This window comes from Taudactylus pleione, unplaced genomic scaffold, assembly GCF_031769625.1.
Source record: "Taudactylus pleione unplaced genomic scaffold, aTauple2 ptg000397bl, whole genome shotgun sequence".
NCBI lineage: Eukaryota > Metazoa > Chordata > Amphibia > Anura > Myobatrachidae > Taudactylus > Taudactylus pleione.
Window position 1 is genome coordinate 5,156,818 of NW_028284799.1, and position 15,983 is coordinate 5,172,800.

A 15,983-nucleotide genomic window follows, 5' to 3' on the forward strand; every position below is an offset into this window, starting at 1 on the left:
CATACCGGCATTACCAACACCGGCATGCATGCGATCACCTGCGGAATGCATCGCATTGCTAGTGCGATGAGTCATGCATTCCTAAAACTAATTTACTGTAATGTAGTCAGTGGCGGATTTTACCTAGGTCTGCAGGACCCCCAGTAAAATCCATCCACAACCCCAATGACCTCTCTCACCCCTGTAAGCCACCCCCAGTGTGTATGTGGAGTTAATTTCACTCATCGGCTTGACATAGGAAGATCTCTCTGATAATCAGACACCAGACTGGCAGTGTCAGGGGAAGAAAACTCGTCCCCCTGTGCCTGTGGTATTAGCAAAGCTGTCTATGTGAAGCCACTCCCATTGTTCCATTGGCAAGCTTACCAGTGGCGTAACTAGGGCAGGACGAGCAGGGCACGTGCCCTGGGCACCGTGGGACCGCCAGCGCGGGGGTGTGTGTGTGTGGTACCGGCCCGCCCTAGTTAGCCAGTGTAGCGCCGACCGCAGTGAGTGTGGTCAGTGCTACACATTTACACAGGACCGGCGCTAGGCTTCCCAGCGCCGGTCCTATGCTGCACAGCCGAGCCCCTTCCCTCCCCCTGAGCGCTAGCCCAATAGCGCCAGGAGGAGGGTGGCAGGTGGGATCAGGCTGTGCTGACACACACATCGCTGCCAGCACTGGCGGCAATGTGTGTGTTAACCAGCAGCCAATGAGAGTCAGACGACTCTCATTGGCTGCTGCTGCTACTGCACACACATCACCGCCGAGCGGCCGCGATGTGTGTGTGAATCAGCAGCCAATGAGAGTCAGACAGACTCTCATTGGCTGCTGCTGCTGCACACACATCACCGCCAGTGCTGGCAGCGATGTGTGTTAAACAGCAGCCAATTAAAGTCAGATAGACTCTCATTGACTGCTGCAGCCACAGCGCCCACTGCAAGAGCCAGCTCCCTGCCGGCTCCTGCAGTGGGTAATGGGAGAGACGTCATGACCTCATGACGTCTCTCCCATAATGCTGAGCACGCCAGCCCGGGAGGACTGACGTGCGGACTGCAGCGGGAGCGTGGATTCAGGTAAGATTTTTTTCTTTCTTCTTTTATTTATTGTTTAATTTCTGTCTGTATTTATCGGGGGGGGAACTACTACTGGGGGCACTGCATTGGGGGGGAGACCACTACTGGGGACTACTACTGGGGGGGATACTACTGGGGGCACTGCATTGGGGGGGACCGCATTGGGGGGGACCACTACTGGGGACTAATACAGGGGGGATACTACTGGGGGCACTGCATTGGGGGGGCTACTACTGGGGGGATACTACTGGGGGCACTGCATTGGGAGGAGACCACTACTGGGGACTACTACTGGGGGGGATACTACTGGGGGGGACCACTACTGGGGACTACCACTGGGGTGGATACTACTGGGGGGGACCACTACTGGGGACTACTACTGGGGGGATACTACTGGTGGAACTGCATTGGGGGAGACCACTACTGGGGACTACTACTTGGGGGATACTACTGGAGGGGACCACTACTGGGGACTACTACTGGGGGGGATACTACTGGGGGCACTGCATTGGGGGGGACCACTACTGGGGACTAATACAGGGGGGGATACTACTGGGGGCACTGCATTGGGGGGGCTACTACTGGGGGGGATACTACTGGGGGCACTGCATTGGGGGGGACCACAGTGGGGACTACTACTGGGGGCACTGCATTGGGGGGAGACCACTACTGGGGACTACTACAGGGGGCACTGCACAGGGGGGACCACTACAGGGGGCACTGAAAAGGGAGAACCACTACAGGGGGCACTGAAAAGGGAGAACCACTACACGGGCACTGAAAAGAGAGAACCACTACAGGGGGCACTGCATAGGGGGGATAACTACTGGGGGCCTGCATAAGGGGCACTACTGGGGGCCTGCATAAGAGGGGATCACTCCTGGGGGCACTGTATAAAGGGCACTGCATATGGGGATCAATACTGGGGGGCAGCATATGGGAGATCACTACTGGGGGCACTGTATAAGGGGAACTAATCGGGGGCTGCATACGGGGGACCACTACTGGGGGTACTGTATAAGGGGCACTACTGGGGGCCTGCATAAGAGGGACCACTACTGGGGGCATTGTATAGGGGGGACTGTATAAGGTGCAAATGGAAAGAAATGTTCCCAGTGCCAAGAAAGGGGTGTATCATGTCGACACGCCCCATTTTTCAGTGACCACGCCCCTTCTGACCACGCCCATTTTTGTATGTGTGTGTGGGGGGGCTCCTTTTTCAAATCTGCCCTGGGCTCCGAATACCCTAATTACGCCACAGCATGCTTCTAAGGGCTGCAGCTGATGCAGTCCTCTAGAAGCTGTGTCTGTGCATATTCTCATATGCTGGTGTTAATCACTGAATGGATATGCAGAGGCAGCAACCCTTAACCATAATGGTAAGTGTCAATGCTGAATGCAACTATTAACAAATTCACAATTGAGTAACAAAGAACTGCTCATACAAATACAAACCACATCAATAGACACAAGAGATAAATATGGAACCTAAGAAGCTATCGATAGCAAGGACATGCTTTAAATAAATTTTGTTCCTCATTATTTTCCTAATTATAAAAAAAATTAAATACTGTATATTGCTGTTTAAAAAATAAAACAAATAGCTTGAAGAAAACCCCTAAACAAAAATAAGTGAATAATACCATTCTGAAATGTTGTGGATAAATATTTCCAAGCACATGAAGAATAAATTCCATACCTACAAGCATTTTCAATGGTCAAAGACTGGCAGTTAAGGTTCTTGCAATCAGTTGTATTTAGGGGTCTAATGCTGAGAAATATAATTCATTTTTTAGTATGGAATTATACACGTATTAATGTGCTGTGGATGTATACATTGATAGTGTAATAAGATGGTATTGAATGCAGATGGTGTATTTTGGGCAAATTAAATTACTCTTTAGCTATACATCAAAGCTGCTAATCATTGGCTATCAAGAGTTAAACAATAGATGGAAGGTCATTGGCAGGGCTAGTGGCATGTTGTTCGGCGCCCCCCCTGCAAACTATACATTCGCGGCCTCCCTCTCATTTATTATAAAGGTACAGCTCGTGCACCAAAGGGTGTGGTCTCACAAGGAAGGGGCATGGCCAAACAACCCCCACATCACTCCCAAATCAAATTATGCCACACACTAGCGAAATCTTATTACACTCCACATAGTGTCCCTGATTCACATTACACCATATAGTAATATCCCTTATTCACGTTACAACACACAGTAGTGCCCCTTATTCAGGTTACGACACACAGTAGTGCCCCTTATTCACATAATGCCACACAGTAGTTAGGTCCAAATACACATAATACCACAGTAGTAGTGCCCCTTATACACATAATACCACACAGTAGTGCCCCTTACACATAATGCCCACAGTAGTAGTGCCCCTTACACATAATGCCCACAGTATTATTCCCCCTTATACAAATAATGTCTACAGTAGTAGTGCCTGTTACAAAAATTGCCACAGTGTAGTGTCCCTTATACACATGATGCACCCAGTAATGCTCCTTATACACATAATGTCCACAGTAGTGCCCCTTAAACATAATGCCCACAATAGTAGTGTCCCTTACACATAATGCCCACAGTAGAAGTGCCCCTTACACATAGTGCCACACAGACACGCAGCACTGTACTTACCTGAAGCCCCACTCCTGTGCACGCCCATGTCCGACAGCTCCTTGTGTTCAGCACTGCTGGAGCCGGAAGGTGGGGCTCAGGAGTGAGCTCCAGCCTCCAGCTGCAGGAAAGGAGCCGCCAAGTGCCTGCTGGTAACAAAATCTCGGTGGGTGTCTGGCAAATGGAAAAGGCTGTAGCGCCACTTCAGCCTGGCACCTCCCTGTTGCGCAGGGCTGGCCTATCACATCACGCTGGCCCAAGTCATTGGTCCATTTATCCTAATAAGAGGAGTTTTGTACTTACATTAAATCCTTTTCTCTGAGTAAGTTGGGGGGGGGGGGGACTAGGAACAGATTGCTAACCATCTTAGGCCTACATCCTTCACGATTTTCAGAGTTCAGTCTTTTTGAGATATCTTGAAAGATGTGGAACAGAAGATTTGCAGCATCAATGTGCAGCCAACAAATGTGCGTGATGCTATAATGTCAGCATAGAGCAAAATAGCTAAGGAATATTTTGAGCACCATGTTGAACCTATTGTATTAATAATTCAGGATGTTCTAGCGGCAAAGCGGGTGGGGGATCTTACCTCGAGAGAGGTGCCTAATAAAGTGTACCCTTTATGTTTTGATGGCAAATGCAGCACATTTGACATTGACAGAGCAATTTTGCAGGACCACTTCCCTACTATTCAAATATAGCACTTCTTAATTTACAGACTCATCTGTGGGAGAGCACAGATCTCCTATTCTCAGTGTGTGGATGTGTTTTGTTTAAGCTTACAGCAAGCAGCAGGAAAGTGCTTATCTCTTTCCAGCTTCTCGCATTCTAAAATAGACTATTTACAAAAAGTTAAGCTTGAAACACTATATCCTGGCAAGTACTCAACAGTTTGTTATAGAAAAGGAACCTGATTTATTTCTTCCAGAAGTAGCACAAATCTTCTTTACCATGAAAACGGATATTGTTCTTGAGCTTAATTCATTCTGTGTTAGTTAAGCACTCATTTACAAATTACAATGTTATTATTCTCCTAACCCAGAAATGTTTTGTGGATAGGGATTTTTTAAAGTGAGTGAATACAGTAAAATATTATGATAAACTATTGTTTGAACTGGAACAGCAGTGCAGGCAATCCCAATAGCATAGCTTGCATTTGGAACGCAGATGATACCAGCATTCATAATATGAGCTAAAACAACATTGTGGGTACAATATGCACATGTGTAGTGCAAAAGGTTAGAATATATCTTCATCGCAGCCAATCAAATTATATTTTAAAATTTCTTATTATTATTCATATAGTGCGCTATTTCATAAGAGCATGTTTCATAATTAACACTACCCTAGCCCCCCCCCTATTGGAGTATACACTTTAATTTCCCTACCACAGGTGCATAGCAAATTAGTTAGTCAGCAGTTTCTGGATAATTATATAAGGTTTATCAAGGTCCACATTTTTGCCACATTTGTTATCGCTGTTATTTGTGGCCTTAAAGTGGTAGATGAAATGTTTTTATACAATAATACTGCTTGATGCAATCTCATTCATGACTTAAATGAATCATTAGAGTATATTGTTTGTGATTGTCTTTAGTATATGTGATACCCTTAGGGGTATTGTTTACATTAAGCAGTATGCCTAGAAATGCACTTCTCTTTTAAAGTCTAACCATGATCTCAGGACTTGTAGTGTGTGTGTATATGTATATATATATATATATATATATATATATATATATACAGTACTGTCAGTGGCGTAACTATAAATTTTGCTCCCCCATGCCAAAAAAGTTTCAGGCGCCCCCCCCCCACCCAAAGATCAAACACACCCAAAGACTACGTTTAAGGTGTGTGGTTACATGATACAGCAATGTGCCTTACACATTATGACACACTAAGTAATGCCACTTATAACAGAGTGTGCCACACCGGAATGCCCCTTACAACACATTATGCTACACCGGAGAGCCCCTTACAACACATTTTGCCACACAGCAATGCCCCTTACACATCCCACACAATAATGCTACATATAACACATAATGACATACAGTAATGTGCTTATAACAAATTTATGCCATGCTGTAATGCCCCTATTTCACATTATGCCACACTGTAATGCCACATACAACAGATTATGCCACATACAACACATTATGCCACACAGTAATGCCCCTTACACATTATGCCAAACAGTAATGCCCATTACATCCCACCCTGACAGATCTACTTCACCAACCCTCCTTTCTGCTCCTGCCAGTCCGTCACCTCAGCTCAAGACAGGTTGCACAGTTTTTATGTCCGTGTAGAACCAGATTATTGGGAACATAGTTTATAACCTGTAAACTGTGTATCAAATTAGTGCCCCTTATACAGTGCCCCCTGTAGTTGTGCCCCAAAATGCAATGCCCCCTATACTAGTGCCCCTTATGCAATGCCCCCTGTAGTAGTGCCCCTTATGCAATGCCCCCTGTAGTAGTGCCCCTTATGCAGTGTCCCCTGTAGTAGTGCCCATTATGCAATGCCCCCTGTAGTAGTGCCCCTTATGCAATGCCCCCTGTAGTAGTGCCCCTTATGCAATCCCCCCTGTAGTAGTGCCCCTTATGCAATGCCCCCTGTAGTAGTGTCCATTATGCAGGGCCCCCTGTAGTAGTGCCCATTATGCAGGTCCCCCTGTAGTAGTGCCCATTAAAGTAGTGCCTCCTGTAGTAGTGCCCATTATGCAGGGCCCCCTATAGTGCCCCTTCTAGTAGTTAGCCCCCTGTAGTGCCCCTTCTAGTAGTTAGCCCCCTGTAGTGCCCCTTCTAGTAGTTAGCCCCCTGTAGTTAGCCCCCTGTAGTTAGCCGCCTGTAGTTAGCCCCCTGTAGTTAGCCGCCTGTAGTTAGCCGCCTGTAGTTGCTCCCCCCCTCCGTGCGCCCACAAACAAACACACACACAAAAGAAAAAAACACAAACACTTACCTTTATCCCCGCTCCAGTGCTGCTGCCGTCCATACCCCGGCGTCCGCTCCTCGGCACTATGGGAGTGACGTCATTACATCACTCCCATAGTACTCTGCGGGACCCGGAAGACGGAGCTCACTCCTGAGCTCCGTCCCCGGCGTCCGCTCCTCGGCACTATGGGAGTGACGTCATTACGTCACTCCCATAGTGCTCTGCGGGACCCGGAAGACGGAGGGAGCTCCGTCCTCCGGCTGCCGCTGGGGGTTTGCATAGGAGCCGGGCGCCCGCTGGTAACACACTCAGCGGGTGCCCGGCAGATGGCCTGCACCCTCTGTAGTTACTACTACTGCCCCCGTCGCCCCCAAGCTACCCAGCACCTCCAAGCCACCGCGGGGGCTGCGGGGGCTGCGGGGGCTGCGGGAGCAGTAGTTACGCCACTCAGTACTGTGCAAAAGTTTTAGACAGTTGTGGAAAAAATGCTGCAAAGTAAGAATGTTTCAAAAACAGAAGTGCTAATAGTTTATTTTTATCGATTATCAAAATGTAAAGTGAATGAACAGAAGAGAACTCTAAATCAAATCAAACCAGAAAGGGGAGAATGTGTGCACTGTGCTGACATGTGTCACTATATACAAACATGATGTCATTTTTAGACCGGTGACCAGGATGCCCCCAGTCTAAATCCCAACTGCGAATGCCCGACACGGGACTTAATATAGGCGTTGAAATATCGACGCCTATCTTAATCCCGACCCCAAAATGCAGTAGGACGCCGACCCGAACAAAGTAAGTCCGGGCGTTTTAGCTTTTAGCCGCATGGTGGGGGGGTGTTAGATTTAGGCTCCCCCTGGGGACTTAGGGTTAGGCACCCCCTGGGGAGGGCTAGGCTGTGGAGGGGAGTTAAAAAAAGCCAGAAAAATGGCCATTGCAGTAGACTCCAGGCACACTCTAGTGCCCAGAGTCTACTAATGCTCTGTTGGCCGGCCAGCCGCATCAGTTGGCTGCCAGCCGCCGGGAAGAGAGGGGCAAGAAAGGAAGAGAGGGGCCCTGGATGGGAAAGCAACCAGGGTGTGGGAAGAGGGGGTTAGGTTTAGGCACTCCCGGGAGGACTTAGGGTTAGACACCACCCTGGGAGTTTTAGGGTTAGGCACCACCAAGGAAGGGTTAGGGGAGGGAGAGGGGAGGGTTAAGATACTTACCAGCCCCAGTCGGGATCTCCTCCTGTCTGGCTTCTGCAGTTGGGATTTGAACCGACGACTGAACAGCCGTCAGTATTTCAATCCCATTCCTATACAAACTATGTGTACAGTATGTTGAAGTGCTTTTGTAATACCCCGCTATGCGAGGTATTATTATGTCTGACACTGTGCATCACACTACAGCGCATGATTGTCATTACACAGACAGACTCAAGAGGTCAGGAGCAGATCACATGACCTGGGTCAGGCAAGTGACATTGAGAAGTGAGCAGCAGCTGGTCAGGGTGAGTGGGAGGTAACATTCGGAGAGAAGGACACTGGCACTGGTAAATTGCTCCTAACAGGAACCAGCAGCTGTGTGCCAGGCGACACTGTTAATGAGGCGGCCCACAGAGGCAGAGGTTGTGTTGCAGGTGCCTGCCTCCCTCTTGGTGCCCTGCAGTGTGAGAGCAATTCTGAGGCATGGCTCCCTTAAGCTGGGTAGAGCCAGAGGCGCGGCTGTTGCAGAGAAAAGACAGCCTTTCCCGGCGATTGACAGCCATCAAGGTGGACCTGGAGATGTGGCTGCAGCAGAAGAGAGACAGGCTCTAAGGAGGAGTTTTCAGTGCCCAGCTGATTGTAGGCTGCCGGAGAAGAGTAGACTGTGGGCAGCACATAAAGTGAGGACAATAGTGAACCCAGCTATCATCTGGAACAGGTCTGTGCAATCCTGTTAACACATCTCTACACCCTAGATACGCACTCTAAGGGCCGGTTTGGCAAATGTCAGAAGGGCCGATGGCTGATGAGCTAGTCCGGACTGAAACCCTGGCTGAGCAGCTACGCCTCCCGGCGCACTGCTCGGCTGGAATACTGAGAGATGGGGACGTGCAGTGAGGCCATGCCCCCGTGTAGCAGAACCACACCCGTGTGCGGCAAGGCCATGCCCACTTCAGTGAGGCCACGCCGATGTCAGGGCTGGTTTGGATCCCCATTCTGTCCCTGGGCACTCCTATAATGACTGACCAAATGTACTGACAGAGTTAGATTGAATACAGACATCATCTCTGCACAGAAAGCATTGCTTGAAATACTGTGATTGGCTCTTTAGCTCATGAACCTATTGAGCGATACTTTATAGCATAGGATATTTACGTCAGCATAGGACAGGTGAAGCTTATATCGTAACTGCTCTTATATGAGTAGCTAATGCAGGGCTCCCACTTACAGTACATAGCCACTATAACAGGATTCAGCTGTTAACCGAAAAGCAAAGAGTGTATTCTAGCCAAAACATATTAAATCAACTAGCAAGATTAGTTTTCATAAGTGCACCGCCAACAGCCTGGCCATGGAAGTGTAATGGGATTAGACTGAGTGTATCTATTTAAAGTGGTATTCATATTTATTGATACTTGAAAGTAATAGTTAACCCCAGTCACTTATCCCCAGTCACTTAAGTTGGATGTTTAAAATACTTAATAGGTGACAAAATACTTAATAGATGCCATTGTTGCATTATTGTGGTATTATTAGTATCACCACTATATAGCGGGGAAAACTTTAAATAAATTAGTAACCGGAGATAACAAATTCCGTTTATCACTAATGTGATATATATGTTTACGAGATGCATAAATATATAAAATTCAGCGGCGTCACAAGGGGGTGACACCAAGAAGAGCAGCACGTAACACCCGCGGGCCGCACACCCCAGGCACCACCGCCAACCATGCTGCTGGAGACACATCACTGTGCAGATATGCCGCGCCGCGTGATGTCCGTCCTGGCTGCTGATCCTCTGGTCTGCCTGGCGGGGTGAGCTGCACTGCACAGATATTCTTTCACCGCGGCCGGCGTCCAGAGCCACACACAGGCACAGAGGATCTCTCTGTGCCTGTGTGTGGTTCTGGACGCCGGCCGCGATGACGTCATCGCGCACACCGGCTCCGCTTGTCCTTCTGGGAGCCGCTCAGCCTGCTGGAGAAGGAGGAGGGACTACGGACCTGAGCGCGCTGCGTGTGAAAAAAGAAGAAGCCAGCCAGGAGTCAAGTGCACAGTGCGCACCCCACCCGGCCCGGACACACCCAGAGGTAAGTACTGAGTCACTGCACGGGGGGCACAGTATAAGGGGGATTACTGGGGGCTGGGCCACCAATGGAGTTCCATGCTGGGACACTGTATAAGGGCACTACTGAGGCCATGGGACACAATATAAAGGCATTACTGGAGGCTATGGGACACTGTATAAGGGCACTACTGAGGCCATGGGACACAATATAAGGGCATTACTGGAGGCTATGGGACACTGTATAAGGGCACTACTGAGGCCACAGGACACTGTATAAGGGCATTACTGGAGGCTATGTGACACTGTATAAGGGCACTACTGAGGCCATGGGACACTGTATAAGGGCACTACTGGAGGCCATGGGACACTGTATAAGGGCACTACTGGAGGCTATGGGACACTGTATAAGGGCACTACTGAGGCAATGGGACACAATATAAGGGCATTACTGGAGGCTATGGGACACTGTATAAGGGCACTACTGGGGGCCATGGGACACAATATAAGGGCATTACTGGAGGCTATGGGACACTGTATAAGGGCATTACTGGAGGCTATGTGACACTGTATAAGGGCACTACTGAGGCCATGGGACACTGTATAAGGCATTACTGGAGGCTATGTGACACTGTATAAGGGCACTACTGAGGCCATGCGACACTGTATAAGGGCACTACTGGAGGCTATGGGACACTGTATAAGGGCACTACTGGAGGCTATGGGACACTGTATAAGGGCATTACTGGAGGCTATGGAACACTGTATAAGGGCACTACTGAGGCTATGGGACACTGTATAAGGGCACTACTTGAGGCCATGGGACACTGTGTAAGGGCACTACTGGAGGCCATGGGACACTGTATAAGGGCACTACTGGAGGCTATGGGACACTGTATAAGGGCACTACTGGAGGCCATGGGACACTGTATAAGGGCACTACTGGAGGCCATGGGACACTGTATAAGGGCATTACTGGAGGCTATGGGACACTGTATAAGGGCATTACTGGAGGCTATGGGACACTGTAGGGCACTACTGAGGCTATGGGACACTGTATAAGGGCACTACTGGAGGCCATGGGACACTGTGTAAGGGCACTACTGGAGGCCATGGGACACTGTATAAGGGCATTACTGTAGGCCATGGGACACTGTATAAGGGCACTACTGAGGCTATGGGACACTGTATAAGGGCACTACTGAGGCTATGGGACACTGTATAAGGGTACTACTGAGGCCATGGGACACTGTATAAGGGCATTATTGGAGGCTATGGGACACTGTATAAGAGCACTACTGGAGGCCATGGGACACTGTATAAGGGCATTACTGGAGGCCATGTGACACTGTATAAGGGCACTACTGAGGCCATGGGACACTGTATAAGGGCACTACTGGAGGCTATGGGACACTGTATAAGGGCACTTCTGGAGGCTAATTTAGGCATTGAGTTTAGTTTGCATAACACTTATGTAAATATTATAATGTTTTACCTGTGATATTGTATTCTAAAGGTATAACGTTAGTTTTGTTAGCTGTTTATTTTATTACTATTGCCATTGCATTTAGTGATAGTACAAAAACAGTACTAAGGATGGGGGGTGACACCATGAGCTACCACACCGGGTGACACCAACCCTAGTGACGCCTCTGATAATATTGTGTTATATTGTGTGATACAGTATGTTATCACTAACTTTTAGCTTACGGAAAACCGGAAACTGTCAAAGAGATCCAGTTTAATAATACAGACATTTATTTTATTAATTGTGCAATCTATTCTTTTGGGATTCGGGACCACCTGCTTCTCTGATATGGCATAGGAAATAAATCCAGAAGACAACCAAATCAGTGAGAAGTTCCCACTGAAGGTTAACAAGCAGGTACATCAGCTCACCCACAACAATTGGGCATTACACTTTCCTTTCAACAAAACTCGTATTAGCTGAGGAGTGGGACACTGTATAAGGGCACTACTGGAGGCCATGGGACACTGTGTAAGGGCACTACTGGAGGCCATGGGACACTGTATAAGGGCATTACTGGAGGCCATTTGACACTGTATAAGGGCACTACTGAGGCCATGGGACACTGTATAAGGGCAGGGCCGAAACTAGGATATCTGTCACCCGGTTCAAGGCAGCAATTTTGCGCCCCCTCCCTTCCCGTACCTGGATTTTGTCCTTGCTCCTCTATAAGGCAGTGCATTACTCAGACGTCCCTGGTATAGTGACTTACATTATTCCATACACCATAAGGCCCATTACACATTATGCCACACACTGTAATGCCTATTACCAAAGTGCCACTTACATATTTGCCCGACACCATTTTATGCCCCACAGTAATGCTTCTAATTACTTTAAAATTACTTGCTCGTTGCCATGGGGTTTCATGCTCGTTGCCAGGGGTTACATGCTCATTGCCAGGGGGTTTCATGCTTGTTGTCAGGGGATTTATGCTCATTGCCAGGGGGTTTCATACTTGTTGCCATGGGGTTCCATGCTCGTTGCCATGGGGTTCCATGCTCGTTGCCATAGGGTTCCTTCCATGCGCGTTGCCATGGGGTTCCATGCTCATTGCCATGGGGGTTTATGCTCAGCCAGGGGGGTTTATGCTCGTTGCCAGGGGGGTTTGAAGGGAGAAGATGCAGCTCTCAGCATCCTCTCCCTGCAGCGCCAGCGTTCCCGGCACTTCCGGGAACGCTGTGTGCATTGCGCTCTGCTAACAGACACTAGAGGTCCAGTAGGACCTCTAGCATCTGTCTCTTCCTTGGCGGCGGCCATTTTTTGATGGCCGTTTTCAGCAGAGTCCATGCGGACGGCTAGTCCGCATGGAATCTACTGAAAACGGCCATCCAAAAATGGCCGCCGCCAAGAAAGAGACAGACACTAGAGGTCCAGTAAGGACCTCTAGCATTAGTCTCCTCTTTGGCGGCGGCCATTTTCAGATGGCAGTCTGCTTTTTCACCCCCCCGCAATCCCCTCCCGGTGCACGTGCACCTCTAGCCCCCCCCTAGTTGCGGCCCTGATAAGGGCACTACTGGAGGCTATGGGACACTGTATAAGGGCACTTCTGGAGGCTAATTTAGGCATTGAGTTTAGTTTGCATAACACTTATGTAAATATTATAATGTTTTACCTGTGATATTGTATTCTAAAGGTATAACGTTAGTTTTGTTAGCTGTTTATTTTATTACTATTGCCATTGCATTTAGTGATAGTACAAAAACAGTACTAAGGATGGGGGGTGACACCATGAGCTACCACACCGGGTGACACCAACCCTAGTGACGCCTCTGATAATATTGTGTTATATTGTGTGATACAGTATGTTATCACTAACTTTTAGCTTAAGGAAAACCGGAAACTGTCAAAGAGATCCAGTTTAATAATACAGACATTTATTTTATTAATTGTGCAATCTATTCTTTTGGGATTCGGGACCACCTGCTTCTCTGATATGGCATAGGAAATAAATCCAGAAGACAACCAAATCAGTGAGAAGTTCCCACTGAAGGTTAACAAGCAGGTACATCAGCTCACCCACAACAATTGGGCATTACACTTTCCTTTCAACAAAACTCGTATTAGCTGAGGAGTGGGACACTGTATAAGGGCACTACTGGAGGCCATGGGACACTGTGTAAGGGCACTACTGGAGGCCATGGGACACTGTATAAGGGCACTACTGGAGGCCATGGGACACTGTATAAGGGCACTACTGGAGGCCATGGGACACTGTATAAGGGCACTACTGGAGGCTATGGGACACTGTATAAGGGCACTACTGGAGGCTATGGGACACTGTATAAGGGCATTACTGGAGGCTATGGGACACTGTAGGGCACTACTGAGGCTATGGGACACTGTATAAGGGCACTACTGGAGGCCATGGGACACTGTGTAAGGGCACTACTGGAGGCCATGGGACACTGTATAAGGGCATTACTGGAGGCCATGTGACACTGTATAAGGGCACTACTGAGGCTATGGGACACTGTATAAGGGCACTACTGGAGGCTATGGGACACTGTATAAGGGTACTACTGAGGCCATGGGACACTGTATAAGGGCATTATTGGAGGCTATGGGACACTGTATAAGAGCACTACTGGAGGCCTTGGGACACTGTATAAGGGCATTACTGGAGGCCATGTGACACTGTATAAGGGCACTACTGAGGCCATTGGACACTGTATAAGGGCACTACTGGAGGCTATGGGACACTGCATAAGGGCACTTCTGGAGGCTAATTTAGGCATTGAGTTTAGTTTGCATAACACTTATGTAAATATTATAATGTATTACCTGTGATATTGTATTCTAAAGGTATAACGTTAGTTTTGTTAGCTGTTTATTTTATTACTATTGCCATTGCATTTAGTGATAGTACAAAAACAGTACTAAGGATGGGGGGTGACACCATGAGCTACCACACCGGGTGACACCAACCCTAGTGACGCCTCTGATAATATTGTGTTATATTGTGTGATACAGTATGTTATCACTAACTTTTAGCTTACGGAAAACCGGAAACTGTCAAAGAGATCCAGTTTAATAATACAGACATTTATTTTATTAATTGTGCAATCTATTCTTTTGGGATTCGGGACCACCTGCTTCTCTGATATGGCATAGGAAATAAATCCAGAAGACAACCAAATCAGTGAGAAGTTCCCACTGAAGGTTAACAAGCAGGTACATCAGCTCACCCACAACAATTGGGCATTACACTTTCCTTTCAACAAAACTCGTATTAGCTGAGGAGTGGGACACTGTATAAGGGCACTACTGGAGGCCATGGGACACTGTGTAAGGGCACTACTGGAGGCCATGGGACACTGTATAAGAGCACTACTGGAGGCCATGGGACACTGTATAAGGGCATTACTGGAGGCCATTTGACACTGTATAAGGGCACTACTGAGGCCATGGGACACTGTATAAGGGCAGGGCCGAAACTAGGATATCTGTCACCCGGTTCAAGGCAGCAATTTTGCGCCCCCTCCCTTCCCGTACCTGGATTTTGTCCTTGCTCCTCTATAAGGCAGTGCATTACTCAGACGTCCCTGGTATAGTGACTTACATTATTCCATACACCATAAGGCCCATTACACATTATGCCACACACTGTAATGCCTATTACCAAAGTGCCACTTACATATTTGCCCGACACCATTTTATGCCCCACAGTAATGCTTCTAATTACTTTAAAATTACTTGCTCGTTGCCATGGGGTTTCATGCTCGTTGCCAGGGGTTACATGCTCATTGCCAGGGGGTTTCATGCTTGTTGTCAGGGGATTTATGCTCATTGCCAGGGGGTTTCATACTTGTTGCCATGGGGTTCCATGCTCGTTGCCATGGGGTTCCATGCTCGTTGCCATAGGGTTCCTTCCATGCGCGTTGCCATGGGGTTCCATGCTCGTTGCCATGGGGGTTTATGCTCAGCCAGGGGGGTTTATGCTCGTTGCCAGGGGGGTTTGAAGGGAGAAGATGCAGCTCTCAGCATCCTCTCCCTGCAGCGCCAGCGTTCCCGGCACTTCCGGGAACGCTGTGTGCATTGCGCTCTGCTAACAGACACTAGAGGTCCAGTAGGACCTCTAGCATCTGTCTCTTCCTTGGCGGCGGCCATTTTTTGATGGCCGTTTTCAGCAGAGTCCATGCGGACGGCTAGTCCGCATGGAATCTACTGAAAACGGCCATCCAAAAATGGCCGCCGCCAAGAAAGAGACAGACACTAGAGGTCCAGTAAGGACCTCTAGCATTAGTCTCCTCTTTGGCGGCGGCCATTTTCAGATGGCAGTCTGCTTTTTCACCCCCCCGCAATCCCCTCCCGGTGCACGTGCACCTCTAGCCCCCCCCTAGTTGCGGCCCTGATAAGGGCACTACTGGAGGCTATGGGACACTGTATAAGGGCACTTCTGGAGGCTAATTTAGGCATTGAGTTTAGTTTGCATAACACTTATGTAAATATTATAATGTTTTACCTGTGATATTGTATTCTAAAGGTATAACGTTAGTTTTGTTAGCTGTTTATTTTATTACTATTGCCATTGCATTTAGTGATAGTACAAAAACAGTACTAAGGATGGGGGGTGACACCAT

At 48.2% G+C, this 15,983-nt stretch overlaps 1 protein-coding gene across 1 annotated transcript in view; it reads right to left on the bottom strand.

Moving 5' to 3' along the window:
- Nucleotides 1-15,983, bottom strand: part of CA4 (carbonic anhydrase 4) — a 55,125-nt gene that overhangs the window by 22,797 nt on the left and 16,345 nt on the right. The gene's annotated exons all lie outside the window — the stretch shown is intronic.